The sequence below is a fragment of the Struthio camelus genome, chromosome 10 (assembly GCF_040807025.1).
Source record: "Struthio camelus isolate bStrCam1 chromosome 10, bStrCam1.hap1, whole genome shotgun sequence".
Lineage (NCBI taxonomy): Eukaryota > Metazoa > Chordata > Aves > Struthioniformes > Struthionidae > Struthio > Struthio camelus.
This window is the reverse complement of record NC_090951.1, coordinates 29,168,366-29,182,809: the sequence shown is the minus strand read 5'-3', so window position 1 is coordinate 29,182,809 and position 14,444 is coordinate 29,168,366.

The window sequence follows — 14,444 nt, the reverse complement described above, 5'->3', positions numbered from 1 at the left end:
GCTTGGGGCTTGGCTCTGCTGCCTCAGCGGCAGCTGCCCTGCCTCGCCTGGCTGCCGCGCTCAAGTCCCAATGCCTTGGGCAGTGTGGCCTGCAAGCAGAGGCAACGCATGGGTCAAACAAGTGCTGCCTGCGGCTCCTTGCCCGCTGCCCTTCCCTCAGCACCAGCCACTGCCTCAGGGGTCCCCGGGAAGTTGCTAGCAGCAGCCGGTGCCCCCTCGGCACCTCTCCCAGCGTCGCTGGAGCCCCGGCGGGACCTTGAGCACTGGCAGGCAGCTGCATGGCCCAAGGGGAAGCCAGCAGGGGCCAGCTCCTTCGCGGGGGGACACTGCCTGCAATCGGCGCAAAGCAGCCATGCCCTGGCATGAGCAGGTCAGCATGGCGCTGCCAAGCACCCGGCCACCAGCCCCTGGCCTGGCCCTGACCCCCTGCCTTCTCCCAGGCCCCTCTGCTCGGGGAAGGGGCACCTGGGATTGCCTCCTGCACTCTGGCCCCTTCCCTTGCTATGGCTCTGCCCCACACCCCCACCAGCTCCCGGTGGGCTGCCGGGCCCCGGCTCAACGCTGCCTGCCTCCCGCCTCCCCGCGGGCAGTGGGGCCTCCCCCATCCCCGACAGTCCCTGGCACCAGTCCTTACTGCGCAGCAAGCAGTGCCACCTGGGCGTGCTGCTCGGGGCTGCCCGTGCGGGGCCGGGGGCTCTGGGCACAGCAGGGAGCCCGCAGCGCCGCCCAGGGCCCGGGCAAGGCTTTCCCCCAACGCTGGGGCAGCGGGCGGGCAGGCAGGCAGGCAGGCAGGCAGGCAGGCAGGCAGGGAGGGAGGGAGGGAGGAGCGGGGCACTGAGGCCCGGCCCCTGCCTGGGGCATGCGGCGGCAGGGCCGCAGATCCCGCAGCTGGGGGCGGCCTCCGTGGAGCCACAGGAGGCCACACGAAGGGGCACTCGTGAGGAGAAGGGTGCAGAGGCGTGTTTCTGGAGAAAAGCAGAAGGAAGCGAAGGCGAGCCGTGCAAGGAGCCGTTGCTGGGGACATGGCTGGAGAGGTACTTTTGGAAGGAGGCGCTTCATGCCAGAGGAGGTGCGCCTCTGAGGGGACTGTGTCCCGTGGGGGAGCTGCAGGGGGGCAGGGACACCAGGAAGGGAGCGTGGCCCTGGAGGAGCCGTTCGTTGTGGGGCGGGCTGGGAGCTGGTGGGCAGCTGGAGCCCAGCAGTGCGAGGAGAGGCTGAGGGCGTGGGGCTGTTGAGCCGGGAGAAGAGAAGGCGCAAGAGGATCAGGCGGCAGGGGCCTAACGGGAGGGGGGTGAGAGGGTGGAGGCAGAGCCTTCCCAGAGGTGCCGGGTGGGGGGGGGCCGGGAGGATGGGCAATGGCAGTAGTGGCAGTGGGGGCAATTGCCATGAGAGACGGGGAAAAGCGCTGTAGCCTAAGGGTGGTGGAGGACTGGCCCCGGGGCCCGGGGTGGTGGGGGAATCCATGGAGCCAGTGGCCCCTCAGTGGCGCCCGGGCCTGGGAAGTCTGCTCTGGTCAGCCGCACTTGCAGCAGGAGGTCAGAGCGGAGACCTGCTGAAACCCCTTTGCGGTCTGGCTGCTCTGGGGCTGTGAAATTGCCCCTCCTGTGGGCCCAAGAGAAATGCTTTGGACGGTAAGGGTGCCTGTGAGCCCCTTGGTGACACGGGCTGGGCTCACAGTGGGACATGCCGCATCACAGTCACAGCTCCCCTCCCGCCACGGGGCCCCCGAGCCCTGCCCACACTTCCCTGCGAGGCCTTGGCACGTGCAGGTGCTGGGGCTGCTCTCGCCACCGCTCTTCTCTGGAGGAGCTGCTTTGCAGCGCACCGAGAGGGCGAAGGGAGGCCGCGCGACAGCGCTGGAGCCTACCTGGGGAAGTGCAGAGGAGGAGGAGGAGGCGGCTCCTGGGAGGAGAAGTTTCCTCGTCACCCTCCTGCTACAGGGCCCCATTGAGCGCGAGGGGGCGCGAAGATGGCGAAACTGTGGCATGACATGTTTCCAACGCTCAGGAATCTCAACCGTTACGGTAAGGCTGTAGACGGTATGAGCTGCGAGACAGGCAATGGAAGCGCTGGGCTCTGTAGGGGAGGGCTGGACAGGGCGAGTGGGTGGCACGGGAGAGCAGGCCGCTCGACCGTTGGCAGCCCAGGGGTGAGTTTGGCAGCCGGGCCGGCTGGCTCGTTGTCCTGAGGAGCTTCCTCTGCCCGTGCCTTCCAGGGCACGTGCAGGCAGAAGCCGTGGGTTGCCTCGCAGTGGGGATTGCGTGCCCTGAGCTGGCAGCTGGCTGAAAGGGCTGGGGCTGCTCGGGTGGCCGTGCAGAGCGTGTGTGTGTGCAGGCGTTGAATGGAGGTGAAAATGGTCCCTGCAGGGGAGGCAGCTGGGGCTGCCCTGAGCGTGGGTGACTCCTGTGGGTAGGCACTGCACGGTCTTCTCGCTGCTGTGGGAACCTAGTCCCCGTTTCCCGAGCGGGTGGGTCGCCCTTTGGCGTGGCCACCTGAAAGGACAGGAGCCTTGCTTAGAAGTGGGCGGAGGCGTCCCTGCAGTGTCCTTGCGGCTGAGGTCCGGAAGGGCCGTCCTGGGGAGCGCCTTGCGTGTTTTGGCTTGGGGTGGCGGTACGTTTCATCTCACCTGCACTTGCCACCTGCCTGGGGAGCGGGGTGCTGAAAGGTAGTGAGCTTGCTGACTTGGCGCATGATACCTCTTTGCCTTGCTTTCCAGAGATTGTTAGCATTTGGGACAGCGTCTCAGAATACATTCTAGAGCGCTTGGCAGAGAACAAGGTGGGTCTTGTGTCCTGTTCCTCCCCTCCTGAAATGCTGGCGGTTTGCCTGGCCCTGACATCCCTGTGCCATAGAGTGCCAAGGACTTGGTGCCCACTGTTGGAAATGCCCCCTGCTCCCCTCCCTGCCACCCACCCCCCCACACCTGTATGGAAGGGAGGAATGTTGTCTCTGCTGTTGCTTGTGCAAAGAGATTTTTGAGGAGAGCAGAGGAGCAAGAGGAAAGAAAGGTCTGGAGTATGTGCTTTCTCTCCAAAGCTTTCCCAAGTGGCCCATCTTGCCCTCAGCATGCTAGGGGTGGGCAGGGCGCAGAGCAGCAGCCCCCACGCTCTGGCAAGCCATCGGACAGTTTTTGTGTCTCCAGGCTACTGATGCTTGTTCCTTCTCTCCCTCTTTGCTGCTGTTCTCAGGGTGTCAAGATACTAGGAGTGGGGGTGTTCTATGTTCTGAAGCACTCCGAGTGCTCCGTGAACGGGGAGCTTTCGATCGTTCGGAGACCCATGTTTCGTATTTCGGAGGTTGTTGCCCAGGAATACCAGGCCAGGGGCGCTCAAGAAGACATTCCTGGTAAGAAGACAGGTTAAAAACCTTTGCCTGCCCTTGCCCCAAGCTTGAGGGGCAGGCCAACTGCTCTGAAGACATGGCTGAACGCCTCAAAGTGGCCTGAGAGCAACTTTGGCTTGTTTGAGCTGGACAGGCCAGCCAGGAGCAGGTGCTCAGAGGGGCCCCCGGGTGTGCTTTGCTAGTAATACGCCTGCAGCGGGGTGCGTGGGAGGGATAGGCCGCTGGCCCCAGCAGCGCAGGGAGACTTTTGCTGGCTACCAAGGGCCAGAGGGGCCGAATGGTCCTTACGGGCGGCGGTGCCGTCCTTGCACTTTGCTTCGCCCTTGTATCTATCGACGTGGCATCGGCTTAGCCAGAGGGCACAATGGCGTGGCGCCGGGCCCTTTGTCGTGGGCCCTGCACCCATCTGCCCGCCTTGTCCTGCCCTCCGGTCAAGGGTTCCTACGGGATGGTTAGTTTTCTTCTTTTGCTTCCTGCCCTGGCCAAATGACTGCTGCCCCCCTGAGCCCGTGAGTTTGCAGAGTGCTCGGCCTCTTCCCAGGAGGGACTCCATAAACCGCTCCTAGGCGCTGCAGCAGGGGATTCAAGAGCCTGCTCTGTAGCAGCAGCGTCTTGCCAGAAAGTCTTGTCCCCTTGTTCTTGGAGCCTGCTGCCGAGGTGACGTTGTTCGTCTTTTGCTGCGGTCTAGGTGACGTAAGAATAGTCCCTCTGCAGTACAAGAATCTCTCCGTGTGTGCCCGCATGCCTTTGACAACGGTGCAGTGTTCCATACATGAGACCGCGATGGCGTTCTTCTGGGCCATGTCAAAAAGACAGGACGTGGACTTTGTCTTCAAGGGCATTGGCATTCTTTCTGTACGGAAGAAGGAAGTGACAATGAGGTTTTATGACGACTTCCTCCTCAGCATGGATGGCACTGGAAAGCTGCTAGAAGCTCTGCTGGGGGTAAGTCGATGACTCTGGCGCTAATCAGGCCTTCCCAGGGCCCCTGGAGGCCCTTGCGGCATGAGCGAGGCTCTTCTGGGCCACGCGTGCATCCGCCCGCTGCTTGGCATGTCTCCTTGCACCAGCCCAACGCCCTTCCCCAGCTCTCTCGTGGGGCCCTGTCCTTGAGCGCAAGCTGCCAGGTGTCCTTAGGCAGCTGCGATGTGAAAGCAGTCAGAGCTGAAGGGCTCGCTCCTGCAGAGGGCCAGCAGATTTGCTCAGAGAGATGCAAGAAGGCTGTAGCCCAGCCACTGGTTCCCGGGCCTGTCTCTTCCTTCTCTCTGCTGCTGTCTTGGGGGGCTCTGCCCAGCATGTTCTCTGGGCCAGGGCCAGGGCCTTTGGGTCAGGCTGTGTTCCCAAAGATCCCTCATCAGGCCCTGCCCAGCTGCTTGCACCCCCATGAGGGAGTTGGCACCCGCAGGTCTTAGCCACCGGGCAGAGGCCGAGCAAGGGCCGGCTCTTTCTGCTCTTCCACGCGATGGATGCAAGCATGTGAATGCTTGGAGACACTGTGGGGCTAAGAGCACGCCTGAGCCAGGAGTTGTCTTTCCAAGAAGGGGCAGAGCAAGACCTTCCAGAGGCAAACGCCAGCCTGCAGAAACCCTGGCGAACCACACGCCTTCTCCTGTGCCTGATGTCTGCAGGCAGAGAGAAGGAGCGTCCTCCTTGACCGTCTTGAGTCTCGCCCTTGCAAAGCGCCTGGCAACGGTGTTCCTCCTTCTGCACTCTGAGCTGGGCATCTTCTGCTTTCCTCGTTGAGGGCTAGTATTTGGAAAGACAGCTTTGTTTCAGGGTGTCCCAGGGGCAGCATCTTCCCTGAGCCCAAGAAAGATTTGCTGCCTTTAGGAGCAAGGCAGTAATGGCGCTGGCACGCTCTCACGTACCTCGGTGTCTGTTTCAGACGCCAGGGACGAGACACCTGGTGGTAAAAGGAAGAAGGAGCGCGGCTTTCCGCATGGGTCCCAGAAGCGTCTTCATGTTGCCACGGTACGTTTGCTTCTCAGCTCGTGCTTGGTAGCAGCGTCCTGCTGGAGCTTGTCTCCTCAGGAAGGACTTGCTGCGGAGCAACTCTTTCCTAGCTTGCTGTCTGCAAGTACTTGGGACTCTGGGGGTCTCCCCAGGGTGGAACAGGCAATAGTGGCGGTGTTTGGCACTGCTAACCAATCTTAGGCCTAGAGAGGAATGGGGGCCACATTTTCCTGTGACTGGTCTCTTTCTTGTGGGTGAGGCTTCCAAAAGCCAAGGTTCCCGAATGTGCTGTGTGTGGCTGGCCGAGGAAAGGCATCGTGTGGAAGGCACCCGATCCATACAGGGCCTGTGTTTGTGACCTAAGCATGTCATTTCCAGATTTGAGTTGAAGCTTCCCCGTGAGAAGCAGCAAGTGGCCTCTTCCTGCAAGGGATCCCGGACACGCCCGAAAGAGGAAGAGCGGGCGGACGGAAAAGGTCAGGCCACAGGTGACTGGCGAGCGAGAGGAGGGTGTGCAGGCGGGCGTGTGTTTGTGTGTGTGTGCGTGTTTGTTCCGTTGGTCCTCGGCAGTAGGTAGGTGGTTGGAGCCCTGGTCAGGATGTGCTGCCTGGGAGAGTTTTGCCCCGGGGTGCTGCGCCCTGGTGGCCGGCGCAAGCTCCTCTTTCGCTTTAGGACATTTGGGCCCGAGGTGTCAGCGCTGGAGGGGGTCTGCCTCTCTGGCGGATGCCGGGCGTGTGAAGGTGGGGAGCAAGATTGCCTGGAGAGGACTGCTAAGAGGCTGCTAAGGTGGACTGCTAAGAGGCTGCTAAGGTGTGCCAAGGACGTGCTAGGGAGCAAGAGCTCTTAGAGAGCGCGGCTCCCGGGGGATCAGGCTGTTTGATGCGGTGCTGGAGCAGATCTGCCTGTCCTTCTGGACCAAGTGCTCCCAAAGACGCTTTCTGCAGAGCCTTCTCCTTTCCTGCCTGCAGGGAGTGCTCCTGCTGCGTGCCTGCTTGCTCAAGAAAGGCCTTTGCCACCTGCGTCACCTGGTGCTGGGGGGAGAAAGCAGGAGGAGTGGAAAAGCAAAGGAAGGAAGTTGCCTGCCAGGTGAGGCTCTTGGAGAAAAGGCTGAGGGTGACCTTGTGCTCTTGGAGTTCTTTGAAGGGGTTGTTTCTTGCGTAGACTCTGTCCGACTGCAACGTGAAGGGCGGCCAACAAGTCTTTTGGTGACTTTCTCTTTCTAGATGGAGGGCAAGCATGTAGAGGAGGTTTCTGCAAGGCTCTGCTGTCAGCGTCTCTCTCGTCCCTTTCTTGTTTCCAGGAGTGAGGGTGAGGTCATCACGCCTGTGCCTGTGCGACCAGCATCTTCCTCCGGAGGGTGTCGGGAGGCTGCCAAAGGCGGGCCGGCAAAAGACAGGGAGCAGAACAAGCAGACTGAGGGAAAAGGTAAAGTGCCAGCTGGCTGGTGAGAGAGGTGTGTTTGTTTTCCTTTTGTCCTGTGCAGCGGAGGGGCTGGAGGCAAGCTTAACATGCCGTGCCTGGCCTAGTGGCCTGCTTCTCCTGTGCCTCTCTTTGCTCATCACGACAGATCTGGGGGCACTCCTCCTGGAAGGGGCTCTCGGGGCAGTTGTGCAGCTCCAACTGCAGCTGCCACTGCTGAGGGGCACTTTGCCCTGGCACTCGGGGCCCTGCTCTAGCTTGCAAGTCTGTGCATGTGAGCGCCTTAGAGATGGGCAGGAATCTGTTCCCCTTCTCGTGTGACACTCTGCCCTCCAGCCTGCAGCCACGCCAAAGGAGAGAGTAGCATGAGGTCCCCAGGACCTGCCAGCCATGTCCCCTTTTTGAAGCCTAAGGGCTAGAGAAAGCAGTAGAAGCAGCACAGAACTCTAGGGCAGAAGACTGCCCTGCAGAAAGGAAAGGCTGGACGCGATCGTGCGCCAGCAAGGGCCTAAGACCTGCTTGGGAGCAAAGCTCCAAGGGAATTGGGCTCTTTGGTCCGATGCTGGAGCACAGCTGCCTGTCCTTCTTGTTCAAATGGTGACAAAGAACGATGCTTGCTGAGGAGCCTCCTCTGCCTTGCTACTTCCAGGCAGTGCTTGTGGTGGGCGCCTCCTGTCTCGAGAAAGGCTTTCTCCACCCCCGTTCTCTGGGGCCAGCTGGAAGGGAGGAAAGGCATGGGAAAGCAGGGGAAACAAGCCAGCTGCCAGGTGAGGCTCTTGGAGCAAAGCATGCGGGTGGCCGTGTGCTTTTGGGCTTCTGGGAGGGAGGGAGCTGTTTCTGTTTCTGTACGCTCTGTGGGTATGAAGTCTGTGAGGTTGTCAAGTGGTGTCCCAGGGACTGGCGTTGATGCAAGAAGTACTGCAGCAGTGGCGGGTGTTTTTCTGCTCCCCTATGGGTGTGAAGGGCCCTCCTTTGGTTGCAGTGGGAATGAGAGCACTTCTCAGAGGAATGTGAAAGTCAGAAGCCCCTGCCCCAGCAGCAGAGAGTAGGGTCTGTTTTCCCTGCTTTTTAGGTTGGACGTAATGCCTGTGAATTTCTTCCGAAGGTTGTTGGGCTGGGGTGGCAGGGGCAGGGGTGTGGCGGTTGTCTGGCACAGGAGGAGTGCCAGAGAGAACTACATACCAGAGAGAACTGCATGCCGGGCTTGCTTGTGTGCCTAGTACACTTCCTCCTTCCCCGACAGTGGCTCCCCCACTAATAGTCCCGTTTCACCCCAAAACAGAGTCTTTCTGAGCACGTCCCTGACTTCAGTGCCTTTGGCAGGAGGTGGCTAGTGGTCTCTGCAGGCTCTGGGTGCTGCAAACGGCATTGGTTTTCCCCTTGTGCCACCCAGAGAGGGCCCACACCGGGGCATCCCGAGCTTTCCTTAGGGCCTCCTGGGCCCGCTGCCAGTGCTGCAGCTCAAGGCTTTCTTTCCTCACTGTTGACATGAACGCAAGGACTCAGCTACACCAAATGCTCCAGCAGAACTGCCTTGTGCTGCAGAGGCTGGCCCCGAGCCGCTTGTGAGCGCAAGATGCAGAACAGCCTCACCCGGAACTCCAGTCACCTCACGCGGCTTGTGTGTTTTTAGCCGGCTGCAGACAATTCGGGAGAGCTCCTCTAAGGCGGAAGAGGACGGCAAGCAGGAAGGACCTGCTCAAGGCAGACCTCGAACTGCAATTCCTGCTTGCGGGCATCAGCACAAGGCAGCACAGGTAAGCAGAGGGGCCAGCAGGGAAGTGTGGTGAAGCGTGGCCAGGCTACGAGTGCAGGGTCCCTGCCTGGCGCTGTGCTCCTCATGGGGCTTTCTGAGGGCAAAGCAGACACAAGTGTGCTGGGGGGACGCACAGGCCCTGTAGTGGCTGGCTTCTCCCCGTGCTGAGAGTTGAGAGCACGTGAGGGAGGTGAGAAGCAGCTTCAGAGTTGTCCTCTGGCGCCAACGCAGGCTTGGCGGCATGCTGAACCACTGCCGGAGGTTCGGCCAGCCTCACCAGGGCCCCCGCTTGGGAAAGAGGCGAGCACTGCTGCCTTCGTGCCCCGAGCAGAGAAGAGGAAGCCCGAGAGACTGCCGCGGCTGCACAAAGAGTAAGTGTGCCCGGGCCCGGGCCCCGGCCCCAGCCCCGGCCTGGAAAGGTGCAGTGGCAGCACCTGTCCGAGGTGTGAGGAAGCGCATTTCCTGAGCCATGGGGCTGGGTATGGTGTCCCCTGATTTCTGTTGACGTGGCAATGCCTTGGGCAAGGCCCCGATGCCAGGCAGCCCCAAGCTGCATGGGGCAAGTTGAAGGCTGCGGGCACCGCCAGCGGGAGCGGGTGTGCAGGGGCTGGTGGAGGGGAGAGGCAGGAGGGCCTCAGCCAGAAGGGGAAAGGGAACTTTTTCCCTGCTCTTGCAGGCAGCTTTCTGTACGAGCAAGCCACACCCTGCAAGTCTTGGAGACTTACCAAGCGCGTCGGGAAGAGTGGAAGCAGAGGGTAGAGCTGAATCGGCAGAGGAATTCCCAAGAGAAGCGCTTCCTCTGGTAAATTTCTCCAGCTGGGGGTGCTGTTTTGCCTTCCCCTGCACTGGCCTTCCTTCCACACCCAGGAGGAGCCCAGAGGAGGGGAGGGGGGGGGTCTTTTGCTGGCACCCGTCGAGGGAGAGCAACAGGCTTTGGAGGCTGTGGCCTGGGAGCAGGCAGCCTTCCAGCCCAGGGGCAGGTGTTGGGCTCTCAGGGGTAGGATTCCCAGGTGGGACCAGAACACGGGGGCGACCCAAGGTGACAGGATTCCTGGAGCGACGCTTTGGCTCTCCCTTTTCCAAAGGCACGCTCCGTCCTTGCCTCCCCAAGTCTCCACACGTGGAGGCCTTGCCGTGTGCTTTGATGCCAGTTTGGGCCAAAGTCTCATCCCGCGCCTGACTCCTGTGCAGGCTGATAACCTGCCCATGGTAGTCATGTGGTCATGTCCTTGCCTCGCACCCCAGGGGGCCCCTCGCCCATCCGAGAAAGCATAGGAATGCCAGCAGAGGCAGAGGCCAGAAGATGTGCCCTGCGCTAGGCCTGCAGCATTTCCGTGCCCTTCTGCCTGTGCCTGAAACCAAACGGTTCCTTTTCCATGCCCTAGCCCTGGGCAGCGGATGACTCTCCAGGCTCAAAGGGAAAGGGACCAGGACTTGCTGGTGGTGCGGAGGAAACGTGACTATTGCGGCGAAGTCTGGAAGCGTGCTCCTGAAAGATGAAAGGAAGAGCTGTACAAACCCACGTGCTCCTCCAGTTATTTTGTAGAGCCTGAACAGAATATCGCCCACACACGGGCCGCAGCATGCAGGCACGCGCGCCACAGAGTGCACGTGCATGCACACCACCGCCTAACCCGTTCTCAGCACAGCGCACAGACACACGCACAGACACATGCCCCTTCCTTCATTACCCTCCACAGGACGGCTACGCACACAGCTCACACCTCTCACTCACCAAGACCCTCCCGCACAGCCAGGCCTGCACCTGCACAGTGCACGTGCGCCAGCCCGGCACACCATTGACGCTGCACACGCATCCGCACACGCGCCTGTGCTCTCCACACGCACAGAGACACTGCACGGTGCACACCATGGTGGCCAGGACACAGCTGCACCTGACGTGCCCACAGCCCCAGGGGTGCTCTGAGGGCTGGTGTGCAGGGACGCTGGAGCCCTTCTCAGGGTTGCATGGGGAAGGGTGAAGGGCAAAGGAGGGAGTTGCTGTGGGGTGGAGCGGTGCGGCCGGCCACCTGGGAGCGCAGATGCCTGGCTTTTTGCTGCAGCTGCAGGGCTCTCCAGGCAGGCAAAGCTGGGATGAGCCGTGCTTGTCCCTGGGCCTCCGTCAGCCCTCGGCTGCTCCTTGTGCTCCCACGGGCTCTGCTCATCTGCCGCAGGGCCCGTAGTCTCCCTACCCTGCCAGCCGCTGACTGCTGCCTGGAGGTGCAGATGCCTCCCTTCCCATGTGCAAACGCGTGTGCCAGGGCCCTGTGGGCCAGGGCAGCCCCTCAGCCCCGCAGGCTGGGGCTGTGAGGCTGGGGAGCAGTCCCCATTTCCCCGCCCTGCACAGCCCCTGCTGGGCCGCTCTTCAACCCAGTGGAGCTCGGCAGGGCCGGCCGGGCCTGCTACCCGTGTGCTTGGATTCTCCCTCCTGGGCTCCTGCCCTGTCCTGATGTGCCAGTGGCCCCAGGCATGCTCCCAGGCCCCCTCCGGTCCCCTGCACTTGCTAGGCCCCAGAGCACCTCCGAGGTGCAGCTCTGCGACTCCCTGCCCCTGGTACGTTATGGAGGGACAGGCCAGCAGGACTCCTGGGTCCTGCACAGCCCTGCAAGTCACTGGCCGTGGGAGAAAAGACAGCGGCCTAACTGCTTGGGCACTCACCAGCGCCAGTGGGTCCTGTGGTCAGGAGAGGGACCGTGACAGTGCCAGGGCCCAGGGATGGGCCTTGGGCCGTGCTATATGCTGAGGCGGGTGGGTGGACGAGCAGAGGGAGGTTGGGGGTTCTCTCTTGGGTGAGCTGAGGGCCTTGCGTCCCCCTTGGGGTTGACGGGCAGGATGTGGGGCTCTGTGAGGCCAGGTGGGGGCCACAGAAGGAACCAGCAGGAGCAAGTGACCCTGCTGAAATGAGGCAGGACACCCGGACATGCCCGCACACCTGCATTCCCCAGCAACCAGGAGCAGGCTGAAGGGCAGGAAAGCAGTACGCCTGCGCAGGCCCTGTTCCTGCTGGAGGAGGCGTGGCAGGAGGCCCTGGAACTCAACATCCAGGTGAAGAGGAGGCCGCACCAGTGGAGCTTATTTGGGAAGTGCCTGGAGCACACGTGCCCCAGGCACCGGTGCCAGCCCCCCGACAGCACTCGCTGGAGACCTGTGTCCAGCTCCCCGCTTGGCATGTGCCCGGCCTTCCCCAGGCCACCCAGCACTGTGCGGAGATGTAGCCTCACTGCTTCCCTCCGGAGAAAGACCGTGTCAGCGGGCAGGAAAGAGAGAGATGCCCGGGGTGGGCAGGATGGGACTCCTGAGCGAGGCCAGGCAAGCAGTCCTCTTCCACGGCCAGTGGCTCTCCTTGCAACCCCGTGTCATGAGGCAGGCTCTCTTCCAGCTCCTAGAGTGACATGAAACGCCCAAAGGCTCATCAGAGTCAACACAAAGGCCTGGCAAGGAGCAGGCGACTGTAGCCAACGTAGTCTGGGATGTTCAGGGGCAGGACAGAGGAGGGGGCCAGTGCAGGGCCCTGGGCGAGCACAAAGCTCGCACCCCACCCCCTCCGCCCCGCCAGAGTCTTTCCCTCTCCACTGTGCTGAGCCTGACCCGTGTTGGAGCAAGGAAGGGCAAAACACGCATTAGCATCCCCTAAAGCACTCTCCCGAGAGTGTCAAATTGGGAGTAAGGTGGAGGGGCTTATTTCCTCGATGCTAAATGTAGGAGTTGCATTTTAAAGTGCTGCTTTAGTTTTGGTGACTCCTTCTAGCATTTGTTGGCTATGTATGCCACATTATTAGCCTTAAGAGAGCCTATTAGGAGCAGGCTTAATAGTGTCAGCCCAACTATGCGATGGAGGAAGCCACCAGCAGCAGCCGCCTCCCACTGAGGAAGGAGCTGGGACCCTGAAGCCAATGCCCATGCCCATGCCCATGCGCGCCACAGCCTTGGCGGTGGGGGATTTAGAAGGGTCGCCCCTGCACAGGGAACGTAGGACCATTTAGGTTGCATTAAGGAGACTTGTCCTTTAAGAAGACCCTTTGTTTGAGTTGCTGTGCACTAATTGGAGGTGGGCTAATTGCAAGCCTTTAATTAGACGGTTACTCCTGCAGTGATGCTAAGAGCAGGTCCTTGGCTTGGCCACTAAAGGGGGCTGCCTTGGGGTACAAGCATGTTGCCTTCTGCCCATCACAAGGTTTGAGCATACGAAATCAGTGCAGGACACGGGCAGCTGACCGGGACTGAAGCCTCCTCTGAGAGCTTTTGGGCACAAATTTGCTGTTGGTTTGGGGCGTGGAGGCCACGAAGCCTCCTGCTCCCCTCTGCTCTCAGCCCAGGGCCGGCACAAGGTGTTCCTGCAGTCTCTCTTGCAGGGTCAGAGCCCCAGAGCCTCGTCATCCCTGCCCTGGCCCTGCAGGCCCTGGCCTTGGAGGCCTGTGGATCCCAGAGTCTGCGCTCCAGCGTGCACCCTGGCACCCACCTCAGCCCACGCCCAGGGCTGCCGGCTTTGCAAGGCGGTTTTGGGGCTGCACTGCCCCTCCTCAGGAGGCCTGGGGGCGGCAGTAGCCCATCCCTGCAGGCAGCCTGGCCTTCACCCCTGGCAGGGCAGGAAGAGGGAAGCTGGAGCTGCCGAAAGCCCTGCAGCCGGCATCCCAGCTGCCGGGGGCCTCGGCAGGAGGCACCTCCCTGCCCAAGGCCTCCCCAGAAGCATCACGGGGCTCCCCACGGGGAACCTCACACACACTTAGCTAGGCTTTGTGTTTTCAACTGTATTGTTGCTCTGTGCTCCGTTCTGGCTGATTGACTCCACCTTAGTCTGCATGGTCCCTTTCTGCTGGTGAGCCAGGCATGCCAAGCCACACTTGTGTGCTGCGGTGCCCCCTCAGGGGCTGTGTCTTCTGGTGCCGAACTCTGGTCGGGACCAATGCAAGGAGCAGGTCTCCTCCGACCGCAGCCTGGGTGGGCACTGGTGGGCAGGCAGCACCGCTGGCCTTGCGCAAACCAGGCCTCTGAAAAAGGAAGGCATGAGCCAGCAATTTTCACTGGCTGAAAGCGCTGCCTTACGTGCCCTCTGCTCTGCTGGGAGAACGAGGTTTGAGGGGCACCAGCTTCTCCCAGCTCTGCCCTTCCCAAGCCTCACCGAGCGGAGGGGCTTGGGGCTTGGCTCTGCTGCCTCAGCGGCAGCTGCCCTGCCTCGCCTGGCTGCCGCGCTCAAGTCCCAATGCCTTGGGCAGTGTGGCCTGCAAGCAGAGGCAACGCATGGGTCAAACAAGTGCTGCCTGCGGCTCCTTGCCCGCTGCCCTTCCCTCAGCACCAGCCACTGCCTCAGGGGTCCCCGGGAAGTTGCTAGCAGCAGCCGGTGCCCCCTCGGCACCTCTCCCAGCGTCGCTGGAGCCCCGGCGGGACCTTGAGCACTGGCAGGCAGCTGCATGGCCCAAGGGGAAGCCAGCAGGGGCCAGCTCCTTCGCGGGGGGACACTGCCTGCAATCGGCGCAAAGCAGCCATGCCCTGGCATGAGCAGGTCAGCATGGCGCTGCCAAGCACCCGGCCACCAGCCCCTGGCCTGGCCCTGACCCCCTGCCTTCTCCCAGGCCCCTCTGCTCGGGGAAGGGGCACCTGGGATTGCCTCCTGCACTCTGGCCCCTTCCCTTGCTATGGCTCTGCCCCACACCCCCACCAGCTCCCGGTGGGCTGCCGGGCCCCGGCTCAACGCTGCCTGCCTCCCGCCTCCCCGCGGGCAGTGGGGCCTCCCCCATCCCCGACAGTCCCTGGCACCAGTCCTTACTGCGCAGCAAGCAGTGCCACCTGGGCGTGCTGCTCGGGGCTGCCCGTGCGGGGCCGGGGGCTCTGGGCACAGCAGGGAGCCCGCAGCGCCGCCCAGGGCCCGGGCAAGGCTTTCCCCCAACGCTGGGGCAGCGGGCGGGCAGGCAGGCAGGCAGGCAGGCAGGCAGGCAGGGAGGGAGGGAGGGAGGAGCGGGGCACCGAGGCCCGGCCC